Source organism: Pollicipes pollicipes, unplaced genomic scaffold, assembly GCF_011947565.3.
Source record: "Pollicipes pollicipes isolate AB1234 unplaced genomic scaffold, Ppol_2.1 Scaffold_3087;HRSCAF=3621_pilon_pilon_pilon, whole genome shotgun sequence".
NCBI classification, from domain to species: Eukaryota; Metazoa; Arthropoda; class Thecostraca; order Pollicipedomorpha; family Pollicipedidae; genus Pollicipes; species Pollicipes pollicipes.
The window spans coordinates 11819108-11832481 of record NW_023596225.1 but is presented as its reverse complement, the minus strand read 5'-3'; positions in this window follow the sequence as shown (position 1 = coordinate 11832481).

Genomic DNA, 13374 nt, shown 5'->3' with positions numbered 1-13374 from the left:
CACCTAGTTCGTCCGGCCGGCCGTACGCGCTACGACTGCGAAGTGTTCCTCCCAGTGCGGTACGGCGTTCGATATGCCACCTTCCGAGAGTGACATGTCTGGGAAGAGGGTGCTGTAGCGGCGCCAAGCGTACACTGCGACTAGCGCGTCACCGGTAGGTGACTTCAGCATGCCTGGTTGCGTGTGGTATATATATACGGTGTGTGGTTATAACTGTCTTTTTAAGGTTTGTTTTTACTATGTTTATGGCAGATGGTGTGTTATCAGTATCCAAACTGTAACTAAGCAATTACTATCAATACCACCATCTGTCCACTGATGTCAGTTATACCAACAGGTCACCGCTTGCCTTTGATATGTTTGCTGCCCCGACCAGATTTAATATACACTGTGCAACCTGACGACGCAGTGTTTCTCGTGCTTCGTGATCCGTCCCTCTGTGGACATGTTTCCCTGTCTGTCAGTCCGGGCCGGCATCATCTTGATGCCGGTACCGATGTTTCACACCGGACCAGCGCAACCACCGCAGCAGTGCCAGTCCCGGCGGCTCGGCCTCAATCAGCCGGTCGACAGCACGAGTCCTGATGTACAGATGATTACGCTTGTGTCGCACTGCATGGGGGCTCGGGTTTTAAACTGATCAGTACAACAGGGCAACTACTGCCACCTTTCTCTACCGTCACCGAAGATACTGGCGTGCGCGAAACACCCACAATATGGTTCAATGCTTCTTTTTAAAGTTATTCGCAGCGCCTCACCAGCCCACGCCTGCATCGGAGAGTTCCAGGGATTGCGAGGCGATCCCACTCTCTGTGATCGGTTTAGCCCAATGGTTTCGCGCATCGCACAATGTCGCAAAGTTTTTCACTAGTTAATGATGATGTGATATTACACCAGCTCCGTAGCGCTTGATCGTTGCTCGTTTCTGTTCGGAGGTGGTATATAAGGCTATCGGTTTTTGCTGTGCGTGCTTGCTGAACCTGAAGTGCACCACCGGAAAATCACAAGCAGTTAAAAATATACTACACTCCCTGAAGAAGGAAAGGTTGCAGGCAAACGGGAGCATAATATGCACTTAATTTATCTGCTTTAGCCCACTCGTATGTCCATGCTCCTCTGGTGTCTTCACATTTAGGATAGTAAAAGGATAAGTCAGCCGCATAGTATTGGCATTTTCTGCCAATCCAAGATCTACTGGTCGGCACTACACGATTTTTACTTGGTGGTATTGTCCTTTGGTGAGCCTGAAATACAATATCATCATATAAGTTACCAGCGCTTAAATACAATAGGTATAGAAAACATTGCTCGCACCAGAATTTTGCATAAATGCCTCCAGAAACACAAGATCAGTGGCGGGCGAGTATGCAAGCATCACTTCAAGGGAATGTTCAACATTTGAAGATAATGAGGTAACCATCAGATATGATGGGAAAAGCTTACTTGTAACTATTGGTAAGCTTTCAAGGCTGAGAAACGACCCTAAGGGGCAGATTTCAAAGTTTGTAAAAATGCGTCCAATTACGTCTTCGTTTGATAGTGCCATGGAATCATTTCGTGACGACAGCATTACCTGACAGCATCTGGCGGCCAGACCTAAGGAATAACTCGAAACGCACAAAAGCTAACGCCAGCCGGCCATTCCCGTCGCGAGCGCTGTGCCGGTTGACAGATTAGTAAATCGCTTGTTTGTGGATTTTTGTCCTGGTGCTGGTTGTAGGAGAGACTTCGGTGGACTGTTTGACCTACGGTGGACTTTGACCATGGCGTTCGCCAACTTTTATGGCAGAATATGAATATCAAAGCGCGATATGCTGTGAAAACTATCATATATTGTCATGAATATCTTACCGAAACCTGACAAGGATAGGAAAGATGCAGTATCATCTAGGTCCTCACGGTCCCCCTCATTTACCTGGACATCGTTCACAGCACGTCACACTCGTTTCCCCAAGCGGGGCCAGGTGCACTTTAGGGTTGTGGTGATACGTGCAAGAGCACACACTGCGGGTTCCGCTACTTCCTGCTAGTAGTGGAACCCACTTTCTGGGACGCAGTTTCGCAAACGTGAAGAAACATGTACGGAAATAGACGGATCTTCCTTAGCCACTAAGTAGCTACCCCGCAAGACGTGTGACGCTCAACACTGTTTATTTTTTACCGTCACTTCCTTGCTGTTTCGAAGCGACAGGGCAGACACGACTTAAGTCGAATAGGCGAAAGAATATTTCAAAAAGTGGGGCAGATTCAGTGTATATTTTTACTGGGAACAGGCTTGGTGACCTGGAGGAGGTCGGGGTGGTAGAGCTGGGGAACAATTTCCGCTCTTAATCTACGTAACACATTTTGAAGCTAATTTAGCGGCATTGATGCTATTGCTAGATATCCATCTACCGCTGCTTCCCATTGACGCACAATCTTGCCTATTCGACTCATCCTTGCCATTCGGCAAATATAATTATTCAGCTTCCTAAGTTTATTCGTTCATCTCATCATTGCTTTCTCTGAGAAGACGAAATGCACGAGCGGCTAGGCGTTTTGGGCCACTAGGGGAGGTATCTCTCTATTTATAGTAGACGCGGCACAACAGGACCTGGGCGCAGGCTGGTCAGGATTTTGAATGCGGATTATTGGCCGATAGTGCGCCAGTTTTCATGCGCCAAGATTTCTCCGGCTGCTTTTCAGGAGATAAGATTTATCGCAGCATCTCGGGCGGGAACTAACTCGAAAGCTTCAAATACTAATTGCCAAAAACCATGCGACGAAATTCATGAGATCGGAGTTGCCCTGTAACAAACAAGTCGCAGGACAAAGGCTATTCTTTCAGGTATTCCTTATATGAGCCCCGCTGCGGTCCTCCGATGGCGGCCAGTGCCCTGGACCGGTGGTACCCCGCATTGCTAACTGTGACCTGATCGTTTTACCGCTTTGCTGCATGTTTACGGATCAGCGTCATTACTTAAAGGTGTGTAGAGCATAGATCAGATAGTTGTTGCAGCATCTAAGTTTTGAATTATCTCCCCTTCTGCATCACAGCAGAAAATAAGCCTTTCCGGAAACTGCGTGCCTTAGGCATAAATTACTCCACCGGCCATTCACTAGTCCCTCATTCAACGTAGCCGACTTGACCTGCTTTTGTATGAAGGCAGGAGCGTAGCCAAAGGCTGGTCAAGGGGAGTGCAGGGCCAACAAAAGCCCCCTGCTGGCAACGCTCCCATCCCCCAATAAAAAACGCTGGGTATAGCTTACTTGTTAACAAGCCTTGCCAGGGGAGGGGACAAAAACTCCCTGATGGTAAAAAGCCCCGCCCCCACCCCAGAAAAAGAATCGCCAGATGTAACTCACTTGTTAACGAGGGACATTGCTATTTGTTTTCATGTTATTTTTATCTTTTACTGGAACAAAAACAGAAGCAAGAAGCTACTGGGAGATCAGTTTTATCTGTATTTTTAAACCAATAAACTGCAAAAATCGGACGTTGAACGACTGCACGGAATAAATCAACGGCGCTCTTCTTTTGCAATGGTTCAGTGGACCCTTTCTAAACCCAGATATCCCAAAAGTTTGATTCTTTCTGCGTTTTTCAGATATATTGAAGATCCATGAACATGGGCTGTAGATCGAGATGAGGTTCAAAATTTGCATTGACATGGCTAACTCATGTTCATCTTGAAATGTTCAAAAGTCAGTCAGAATCGATCACTGAGAACGATAATGCAACATGGTTTTCAGCATGCGCACTCACATATCTTGCAGCAGCCTTGACACCCGGCGTTGCAGTCTCCGTAAGTCGCGCGGCATTGGCCCCGTTGCTGGCACTATGCGGTGACGGACGGGCATAAAGATAACGCATCTGAAATAAGTACTTTTGAGTGCTCTAAACATTGATTTGCACGCTTAAAAAGAAGTGCGAATATGCATCTCACCTGTAAGATTTTTAGATTGATAAAGAGCGGCCTTTACAGCACTGCACGTCGGATATAAAGGTCATCCGAGGTCTTTACAGCACCGCGAAGTGATGCTGGAATCTAGTGCTGGAACTGGGAGATTAAAGGCAAAATCCTTATTTTTCGTGTCGCCGTGACTGTTAATTTGACTACAGGACATCCTCAAAATTGTTTAGAACGTACTCGCCAGTCTTAACTTTCAATAGTTTTTTTTAAAAAGAATTTCAGAGACACTACTTCACGACGGTCGTTCTCGCTCACACGGTACCCGCCGGTCGGTCTTACCTGCAGCGGCCAGCGCTTTTCGACTTTGCGAAGCTGGAACCTCGGCTAAACTGCTTTACGCTATTTGTTTCACTTGTCGGGTTTGCAAAAGATTAGACGTTTTCAGGCGAACATGGATTGGCCTTTTTCATTTTGATCTCATTTCGATCTACTCCATTCCACACTTCTGAGACCCCCTGCTTTTTCCGGGCGAGGGGGCGTGAGGGCAAACTACGGAACATATCCTCATCACCGGGCCAGGCCTGAAGGGCACTTCCGTCTCACCACAAGGTGCATTCCGACTGTCATTACGGGGACACTGGGCGGGGTCCCCTGGCCGCAGGGCAATAAAACTCACCGATTTGGTGGAATAAAGTCGGCGACAAAACGGTCTATTTTCACGCCACGCTTGGTGCCAAAAATGCATTTGATAGGCATTTTTGTGACGGCCACGCCAAAGCATTACAGGGCACATCCCAAAATCGTTATATGGCTTTAAATGGTAAAATATTTCACCCCACAACACCAACGAGCCTTTTCATAAATGCCATTTATGGTAGCAAATGGCCCCATGGTATCTTTCTTAGGCTTCATTCCAAGCCGGTGACAAAAATATCCATGATTTTTACATGGCCGCTCGTTTTTGTGACAGGTCGGCGACAAATCAGTGTATTTCCTATGGTCCGGCGTGTCGACCGATTCGCTCTTCTTAACAGCCGACTCTTAATGTCCCACACTAGACATCAGAAAATAGTGAACAGGATCTCGACATGGTGATTTATTGAGTCGCAAGAGCATGTTTTGATCGTTGCGATGCCACTGAGGTACGTAAGGTTGGCGGTGACTTTCAATGCAATGGGGCCTTGCAAGCGGCGTTCGCATCGCGGTTTTGCGAATGCTTATCCGGGGCTCATTGCTGGGCATTGCTGAGTTGATTGACTGACAGATCAGGGAAAGTTGGCGACATGATCCAAGCAGAGTAGAAATTGACCTGGGATTATTCAGACTAACTTTTCAAGGCACAGAAAAGGCTGTTGACCCACCGTAGCAGTCTCGAGCACTGAACCTTCCTACCTTTGTAGAGAACAGTGGGTTCGGCGCTGAGAGCTGATGACACTCCTCGGGGAAGGAAATGACGGGAGGTGAGAATGGTTCTGAAGTGCCATTTGTGCTCTAGCTGCTTTGTTCCTGATTGAACATGGTTACCAGTCAAATAGATCTTCAGATCAGGGTTTGTATCTAACTCCTCTTCAATCTAGGCCTCCAGCCCCCTCCCCCCCCCCCCAGTTCGCAAAAAAGTGTACCAAAGAAGGGGAGACAGGCATATCTTGGGAAAGACTGCATAGTTTTCACTGCCCTGCCCTCCCACCTATCTTTGAAGCCTTGCCTCTGCTCGAAATGCAATCATTTTTTTTTAAATTCTTAACTGGTTCAGTGCATTAGCTAGGAGCATTAGTCACATAGATAGGACAGTAGTATTAGCCTTATGCCTCGGACAAATCAGGAGAATGGAGATATAGTTCGGTTGATAGGTTGAAATTTTGGCAACATGCCTTTCTCGAAACAATAGCAGAAGTTCTGCTATTATTTCGAGAAAGACATGTTGCCGAAGTATCAACCAAACTGTATTTTCATCCTCCTGATTTTTCCGAGCAATAAGGCTAATACTACTGTCTTAGTTACATTCTTTAAACTGATTTGTTAGCATTGAAATGGCAATGATTCCCAGTTTAATCTTTTTCCAATATTAATCTTGCTTGCTGGAAGCTGTTTTGACAGCCAGTGATGTAGTTAGTAAGGAGGCAATAAGGGGTGAGGAGTAAGGGGTACAGAAAATGTAGGCAATGGTGTGGGGGGGGGGGGGGTGGTAAGGTTTAATTGCCATCTCCCATTTACCAAGAGTTTACTTCAAATACAAGATGGTTTTGTGGGATTTTGGTTCTATTGTTATACTGAGTTGAGTCAAAAACATCGACATTTGGCTCCCCCTGAGAGCAGTTTTGGATATTTGATAACAGCACCCCTATTGTAACAGAAAAAGCTGGAAGTGAGTCATTCGACATTCCTCATTCATTTCCATAAGCTCTTTGCTCCTTTGCGCCAGTGAGCATGCTATTTGCATGGATGCGTATGTAATATATTTCATTATTGTGTTTGCTAACGTTGAAGTAAAGCCTGTTTCTGATGAAACCCTAAACATAATGACTCTTTGTATTAAGTACAGCTTGTGAAGGAGAGCATAATTTAAGGGCAGCTCACACTGTGAGAAAACAATATAGTTAATCTGGTTCGTGGCATTGTTAGGCTTGCCAGTTTTCATACATGGTAAGGGGATGAGGTAGCAAGCCCTGGGCCTCACATTCTTCCTCCCCTAAATGTGTTTGTCAGCAGATAGGTCTGCTTTGTTTTGATCACGGGTAATTTCTCTTCATTTGGTACTTTGTCTTATTAATCAAGTTTTTTTAGCAGTGTTGTAGACACCGCAGAGAATAAATCCCAAGGAGATAGGCATTGTGGTATAGTTGCTTTTTCCCTCCATTTTGCAATTTCCCAGCTAAAAGTATAAGGGGGGAGACCAGCATTGCGGGGCCCAAACAAACATTGAGAGACTCAAATGAATATTAGGGTGGGGCAGGGCACCCCAAATAATTTTAATTTACACTTCTGCATCATGCTGACAAGGACCACAAGTGTGCTTATATTTGTTTCCAACGTAGTGTGCAAAGAGCTATTTTGGTTTGTTGATTCATTTAGCACCAATGTATGCATGCTGGTAACGAAAAGCGTCATTCTGTTGTTCCAGCTTATTTGTTTCCGTGATCTGAAATGCAGATTTTCACAACAGCATGTAGAATAAATAAGACAGATGACAGCCAAAAGTGTTAACCTTACCCTGATTCTCCGTTTTTTGTTGGAACGGATCGGGAACCGCGACCGAGTGGCAGTCCTCAATGTCCGACGAGAAATAGACATCGTCCGCGCCGTGAGTGCGGCCATCAGGGCGGCCGGCGCCAGCGTCTCCACCTTTCGCCACGAAACGGACGAGCTGGTTCAAGAGATGGCTGCAGTGCAAGAGGGCCGCCTATCGGCAAACATCATCCCTCCGCGAGAACTGGTGCGAGCCCTCTCTTCTATACGGCAAGCCCTTCCGTCAGGATGGACCCTGGCCCCCCCAGAATCAGCCAGCCCTTGGGACCTCTACCGAGAGCTCACCACCTCGGCGGTCCCGCTGGCCGACGGATGGGAGGTGCACATCAAGCTGCCGCTACGTCAGACGGATTATGGGCAGTTCTACCTTTGTCAGGTCATCCCCATTCCTTCATGGATTGCAGGCCGCTCCGCAGCCGTCTTGGCCGAAATCCAAGCGGAGTTCTTTGCGCTTTCGTCCGATCGGAGATTACACGTGGAGCTAACCGGAGAGGAGATGAACAAATGCAAGCAGACAGCGTCCCTTACGTTATGCGAGGAAGCGACGCCAGTCATCAAGTCGGACGGTGAAGGATGCGCGTATCACTCATTTCGAGGCGACGTGGACGGCGTTCGGAGGTCTTGCACCCAGAGGGTCATCCCACTTCGGGCCTCCCTTCGAAACGTCGGCCAAGATCGCTGGGCGTACGCGTTGCCCCGGACAGAGACTTTTGCGCTCCAATGCCGGAAGGCTTCTGCCGCGCCATCGTCTGGATTCCACCTGCAAGGGGCCGGAGTATTCGTACTACCGCCAGCCTGTGCGGCGGTGGGCGACAACTTCGTGGTCCCAGCGCACCTGCGAGGAGGGTCAACTGTCATAGAAAACCCATCGGTGGACGAAATGCAGGTGTACAACGCCACCGTGAGCCTGCAAGACCTGCTTTCGCAAGCTGACGCCAGCGGCCCTCCGCCGAGTTCCACACTGTTGGAAAGGCTCGCGGAAGTACCGGACGAGGCCGTCCTCAACGGGACCCTGGCGGACATCTCCGAGGGGCTAAAGAGAGGGAGGCTGCTAATGAATGGCGACCGCGACCAGGATGGCTGGCGAGCCATCATCGCCGAGCACGGGCTAATGACGCTCGGGTCCGTGGGGGTGATCGGCTTGATCCTGGTGACCCTGTTCCTCTGCGGCCGCGAGAGGTGCCGACGGGAGTCGCGAGGTGAGGGAGCGACCGCCCTGCGATCGGTCCAGGAGGACTACACGACGAGGTTCGACGAGACCTTAAGCAAGGTGTCGCGACTGGAAGAAAGGCTGAGCCGCCAGGAACGTGAACTGGAAAACCTCAGGAAATTCATGTAGCAGCTAGGACATCCCGTTGTGTCGGCGGAGCGGGGTCGCGACTATCTAAGAGCAAGAGCTAAACCAAGCCGAACAGGGAAGGAGGAACAAAAAGGGACCCGGACGGAAGGGCGAAGAAGCGAAGGGGTCGGCGAGGTCACCCCGGGTCAGCAGAACGCGAAGGACGATGCGGGAGGCGAAGGAGGTGAAGAGGCGAGTATAGCGCGGTGCCTACATAGCGCGGTGCCGGCGAATTCTAGTTCGAACGACGACGCGAGAGGACATGCTCGGCCTTTCTCGCGTAAGAGGTTAGCGCGGTCTAGCTCCGCGCATGCTGCGCGGATTCCCTCAGCGAGCGCGTGTATTGCCCGGCTTCTATCTCCCTCTTCCTTTCACGAGGTCTGGGTCGCTCTCTGGCCAACTGATGCCCCGCGCTACTGTTTCGTTAGCGAATACCCATGTCGTCCGAGATGGATCCGACACGGACGCCGGGGGTTCGGTATGGGGGAGAATGGCGTCGAATTCGCCGAACCGGATGTAACCCCGGTATGTAGGCTAGAGGCCGGAGAGAGACCGCCTGCGCCGGGATGTTAAGGCATAGCGGTGAGGTGTGCCGGGCCCGCGGCATCTCGAAGGATTTCCCGCAGTTCCGCGAGACCGGAGGAGGTTATTCGCGGGGCGTCGCCCGGGCCGGCGTTCGGGAGGAGGCACGGACGCCATCTGTCAGTCGCTATGGGCAATTGCGGTAGAGGGCAGCACCCGACGGTGCGCGATGGCGGCGCGGGCACCCGCGACCGGCCGGCAGATGACTGTCTGCCGCGGTGTGGGTGGACGGAGCAGTCCACCGCTCGTGGCCCGCCAGCAGGTGAGTAGCCCGGCGCGGCTGTGACAAGGACGAGGAGCCAGACGACCGCAGTCCTGCTTTTACGCAGAAAGACGTTTGTGGGTAGCGCGGCACAAGACACAGTTTCGTTTGTTTTTTTTTTTAGACGGCCGACTCGTTTTGTTGTTCCCCACTTGACCCCAGGCGTGACGGCCTAAGGAGGCGTTGGTCATGAAGTGACCTTGGATCCGTGGGGGCCGCCTGGGATGCTCGATCGTGCAGGGCGGTAGCGGAGTCTATCCGTGGTGTCTCCGCCTTGGGAGAGGGCAAGAGTCAGTCCGCTCTCTTCCGACGTGGTGCACGCCGGGCCTTATGAGCGATTGGTGACGGGATGTTCGGGACGGATAGAGATCCCGTCATCGACGCTCATAGGGAAGGCGACGAGGAGTCAGGTCGTCGGACAGGCCGGTCAGGCCGAGTCTCCAGAGCGCGCCGGCCGGGGAGACCGTAAGGCGTGAACGCAGGTCGCGCCGGGCGCTCGTCGTCTGCCGAGAGGCTCCACCGTCCCATGAGCGCGCTGTCTGCCTCCAGGCCTCTGAGGGACGCGCTATGGGCGGTGCCTTGCAAAGCCTGCTCCGGCGGATGGGAGGCGAGGGCGCAGAAGCGCCGGAAGCGACGCCTCCGTGCTGGACGAGGCGTCGCCTAAGGCGCATGCGCGGCAGCGGAAAGCTGCGAGCGGTGGGTGCGGCCGTGTGAATGAGGAGCCGCCCATCGTGGACGGAACGTGGGAAGCGTCGTCCAAATAGGGAGCCGTCACCCTGGAGGTCAGGCGAGGGAGCGGGTCGCCGTTCAGCTTTGACACTCGTGGTCGGCCCAGCAGCTGCGTCGGTGTCAAGCTGGCAAATCATCGTGATATGTTTTGAACGGGGCTTAAACGTGCATTTATGGCAAGACCGAAATGTGATAAGTGAATTAAAACTTAACGAGGACCCATGCAGACGGCCAATTATAATGTCAAGGTGCGGGGGAAAAAGGGGGGGGGGGGTCCCACCCGTGTGCGTGCCAAGGATGAACGAGATGGTGTGGGCGCCAGCGTATGCGAATGCTTGGAATGAGTGTGATGGGCGCCGAGTGCGTGGAGTCTGCGTGGATTAATTAAGGCGGGGGGGGGGGGGGGGGTCCCATGGTCAGTTACCTAGTGGGCCCTTGTCAATATAGTTCGCCAGTGCGGGGGACCATTGCCGGTTAGGCGCATTAGTATGCACGCATTCCCGTTTTTGCCCCATTTAAATGATATCGCTAGCTAAAGGGTGGAGGTGGATACCGTGGTCAAGGGCGCACGGCCATGGGTGGGGAGACAGCCGTTCATGGTGCCTGACCGGATCCGCCATCCCGCCAATGCCCCGGTCACCCGCTTCATCCTAGCTCTGTGGCTCACATGAGTGTGTGTTGACGTCGGGTGTACCGGAGCCACAACGTGTCGAGCCGTATGCTAACATCATGGAGCTCGTACGCTGACCAATGGGCTCCTCATTAAAAATTTGCTCTCGTGGGTGGATGTGACAGCGGCAACCGGCGGCGTGCGACATCCAGCGGCGGCCAGGAAACCCCGCCCCATCGCACCGCACCACCACCCCAACGGTCCACACAAACACCCCCACATTTTCATAACGCGGACTGAGAGAAGGGATGATACCCGTGACATTCCCGAACTCAGGAAGGTAGAGGATCACGTTAACAAGGCAGAAATGTACTGTTCCCAACGCGATCTCGCGTGTTGTCACAAGTGTTATGTCGCTACTTGAGCCCACTGGGCCAAGTCAATGGTAAATGTTCCTGAAATTCAGACTAGTTCAACTGTGCATATTCATACGTGCCCAACCTATGCCGCGTAACGGTATGAATCTTAAAAGGGTGTACTCTTTTTCATTTTCAGCGCAGATGTATTTTTATCTGTTTAAAGCATACGTGTGAAATGTTAGGCTGCGTTATTATAGCAAGGCACGCTCTGTTCACGCTCTGGCCGTGGATCGCTGTGCACTGCTCCGAAGCAGCCGTCGCTTATCAGGAACCAGACATGCTAGAAACGCATTTTGTTGTCAAAACACGTGCAAAGAATGCCCCAGTGGCCACAAAACATGGGTGCGACTGCACAAAATGCTAAACTTGTGTCCTCAGAAACCCTAGGGGGGGGGGGGGGGGCGTCGCAGTGGATCCCCGCATGAGAACGAGCGTCGACATGTTGTCCAGAAGGAACCAGCTGGCTCATGTGAAACTATTAACAAATTTGAAGCCAATTTCCCTCTTTTGTGGTAGCTGTTGAGTGACAGTTTTTGGGTTAGCAGAATAAATACCTGTTGTAATGAAGGCTGACTGCGGTAACCTAGCCTGACCTGAGCTGACTGCACTGGATCGTATTAGTCACCTAAGCAGGCCTCTGGCTATTGAGGGCCAGAATGCCGGAATAATTTAGTCATCTTCAAAGCCCTCTGGACACTTGGAGTCTTACTAAATTCTCAGAGGCCTTTTAGCCACTGGGAGGCTCTTTCCATCACCCAAGAGTCTTTCTCGCTGCTTGATGGACTGCCTGACCGGTCAGAGGCACTCTAGACACTCAGGAGTTCATTAAACTGCCCGAGGCTGCCCACCAGCTCAGTGTCATTCCTGCCGCTCAGAGATCTTGCCCTTAAATATTTCTTATTCAGCCATTCAGGGACCATTTTCAACCCCAAGCAAGTTTCCGGCCACTGACTTGCTATCTGGCTGCTCAAGGTCCCCACTGAATTTGTCGTCAGAACCGCCCTGCCACGACTGAGGTCATGGCTGGCGATCCTGTGGGGCATGAGGAGGGGGTGAGGGTAGGGCGTCCACTTTCCCTGATGCCGTAAGACGCAAAACCGGGGGTTTTGTGGAGGTGCACGCAGGGCTATTTTGCTACGTGCAGGATGAAGAAGAGTGGCTGTGCTGAATGAGAATAGCCCATCCTCTGCATACTCATTGGGACCCATTTGGCTACCCAGAGGCCCCTGTTACAGAGACGTGAGCCTCAGCTAGTCACCGTGTGCACACGAGCCGCTAGTTAGGCTCCTTCTGCCTACGTAATAGTCCCTTCAGCACATAGAATAATCTTCGGAACTATGCAGGTTCTCTTGAGCCGTTTTAGTGTGGTGGTTATAAGGCACACCGGGAAACCAGAGGCACTGGGATCGATTCTCCTCTGTGCCCACTCCTTTCTGCCAGGAATGAAGAGCAGGTGACGCCATTTAGCATAAAGTCTCAGAAGCTCCGTATGACGTTAAGCCCCCATGGCGACTTCCGTTCACGGGCCGTGCTGACCTCTCGACCACTGTGTGCTCAGTGCCACTCTGGTCGCTCACAAACCGTTTTTGGTGATCAGTGCCCTCCTGGCTGCTGAGAGCCCCTCTGGCCGGTGAGAGCCCCTCTGGGCACTGACGAGTCTCTTGCTGAGCTGCTGAGAGCCCCTCTGAGCACTGACGAGTCTCTTGCTGAGCTGCTGAGAGCCCCTCTGGGCACTGACGAGTCTCTTGTGCGTGGGATCCCTCTCTGACAGCCTTGGGACGTAACTGGTCGTCCAGACCCCTGGTCACGAAGGGGAACTTTTGATTGCCTATGGACCGTTCTGACCATCGAAATGTTTGTTTGATTGCTGATAGCCCACTGGCCTCCCAGCGACCCATTTGGTCGCCAGAGCATATAGTCTTGATTAGATGACCGCCTTGGGCACCTGTTTTAGGGGAGATGGTAAGTGCTTAGGGTCTTGTCAGGTTACTGAGGACGGCGCTCGGGCCACTCGAGAAAGAGCCTTCGGACACTAAGACAATCTCTGAGGCCTCAGAGCCCAAGATCCACTCAGGCCCTCTTTAGGGGCTCAAAGCTCCTTACATTCTCATGACCCTCCGTATATAGATTAGACAGTAGTATTAGCCTTATTCCTCGGAAGAAAAAAACAGGAGAATGGACGAATAGTTTGGTTGATAGTTCGGCAGCATGCTCTTATCGAAACAAAAGCAGGAGCTTCTACTTCTGACTTTGTATTTGCTATTTGAATAACAGACAGCCCAGACACCCATTTT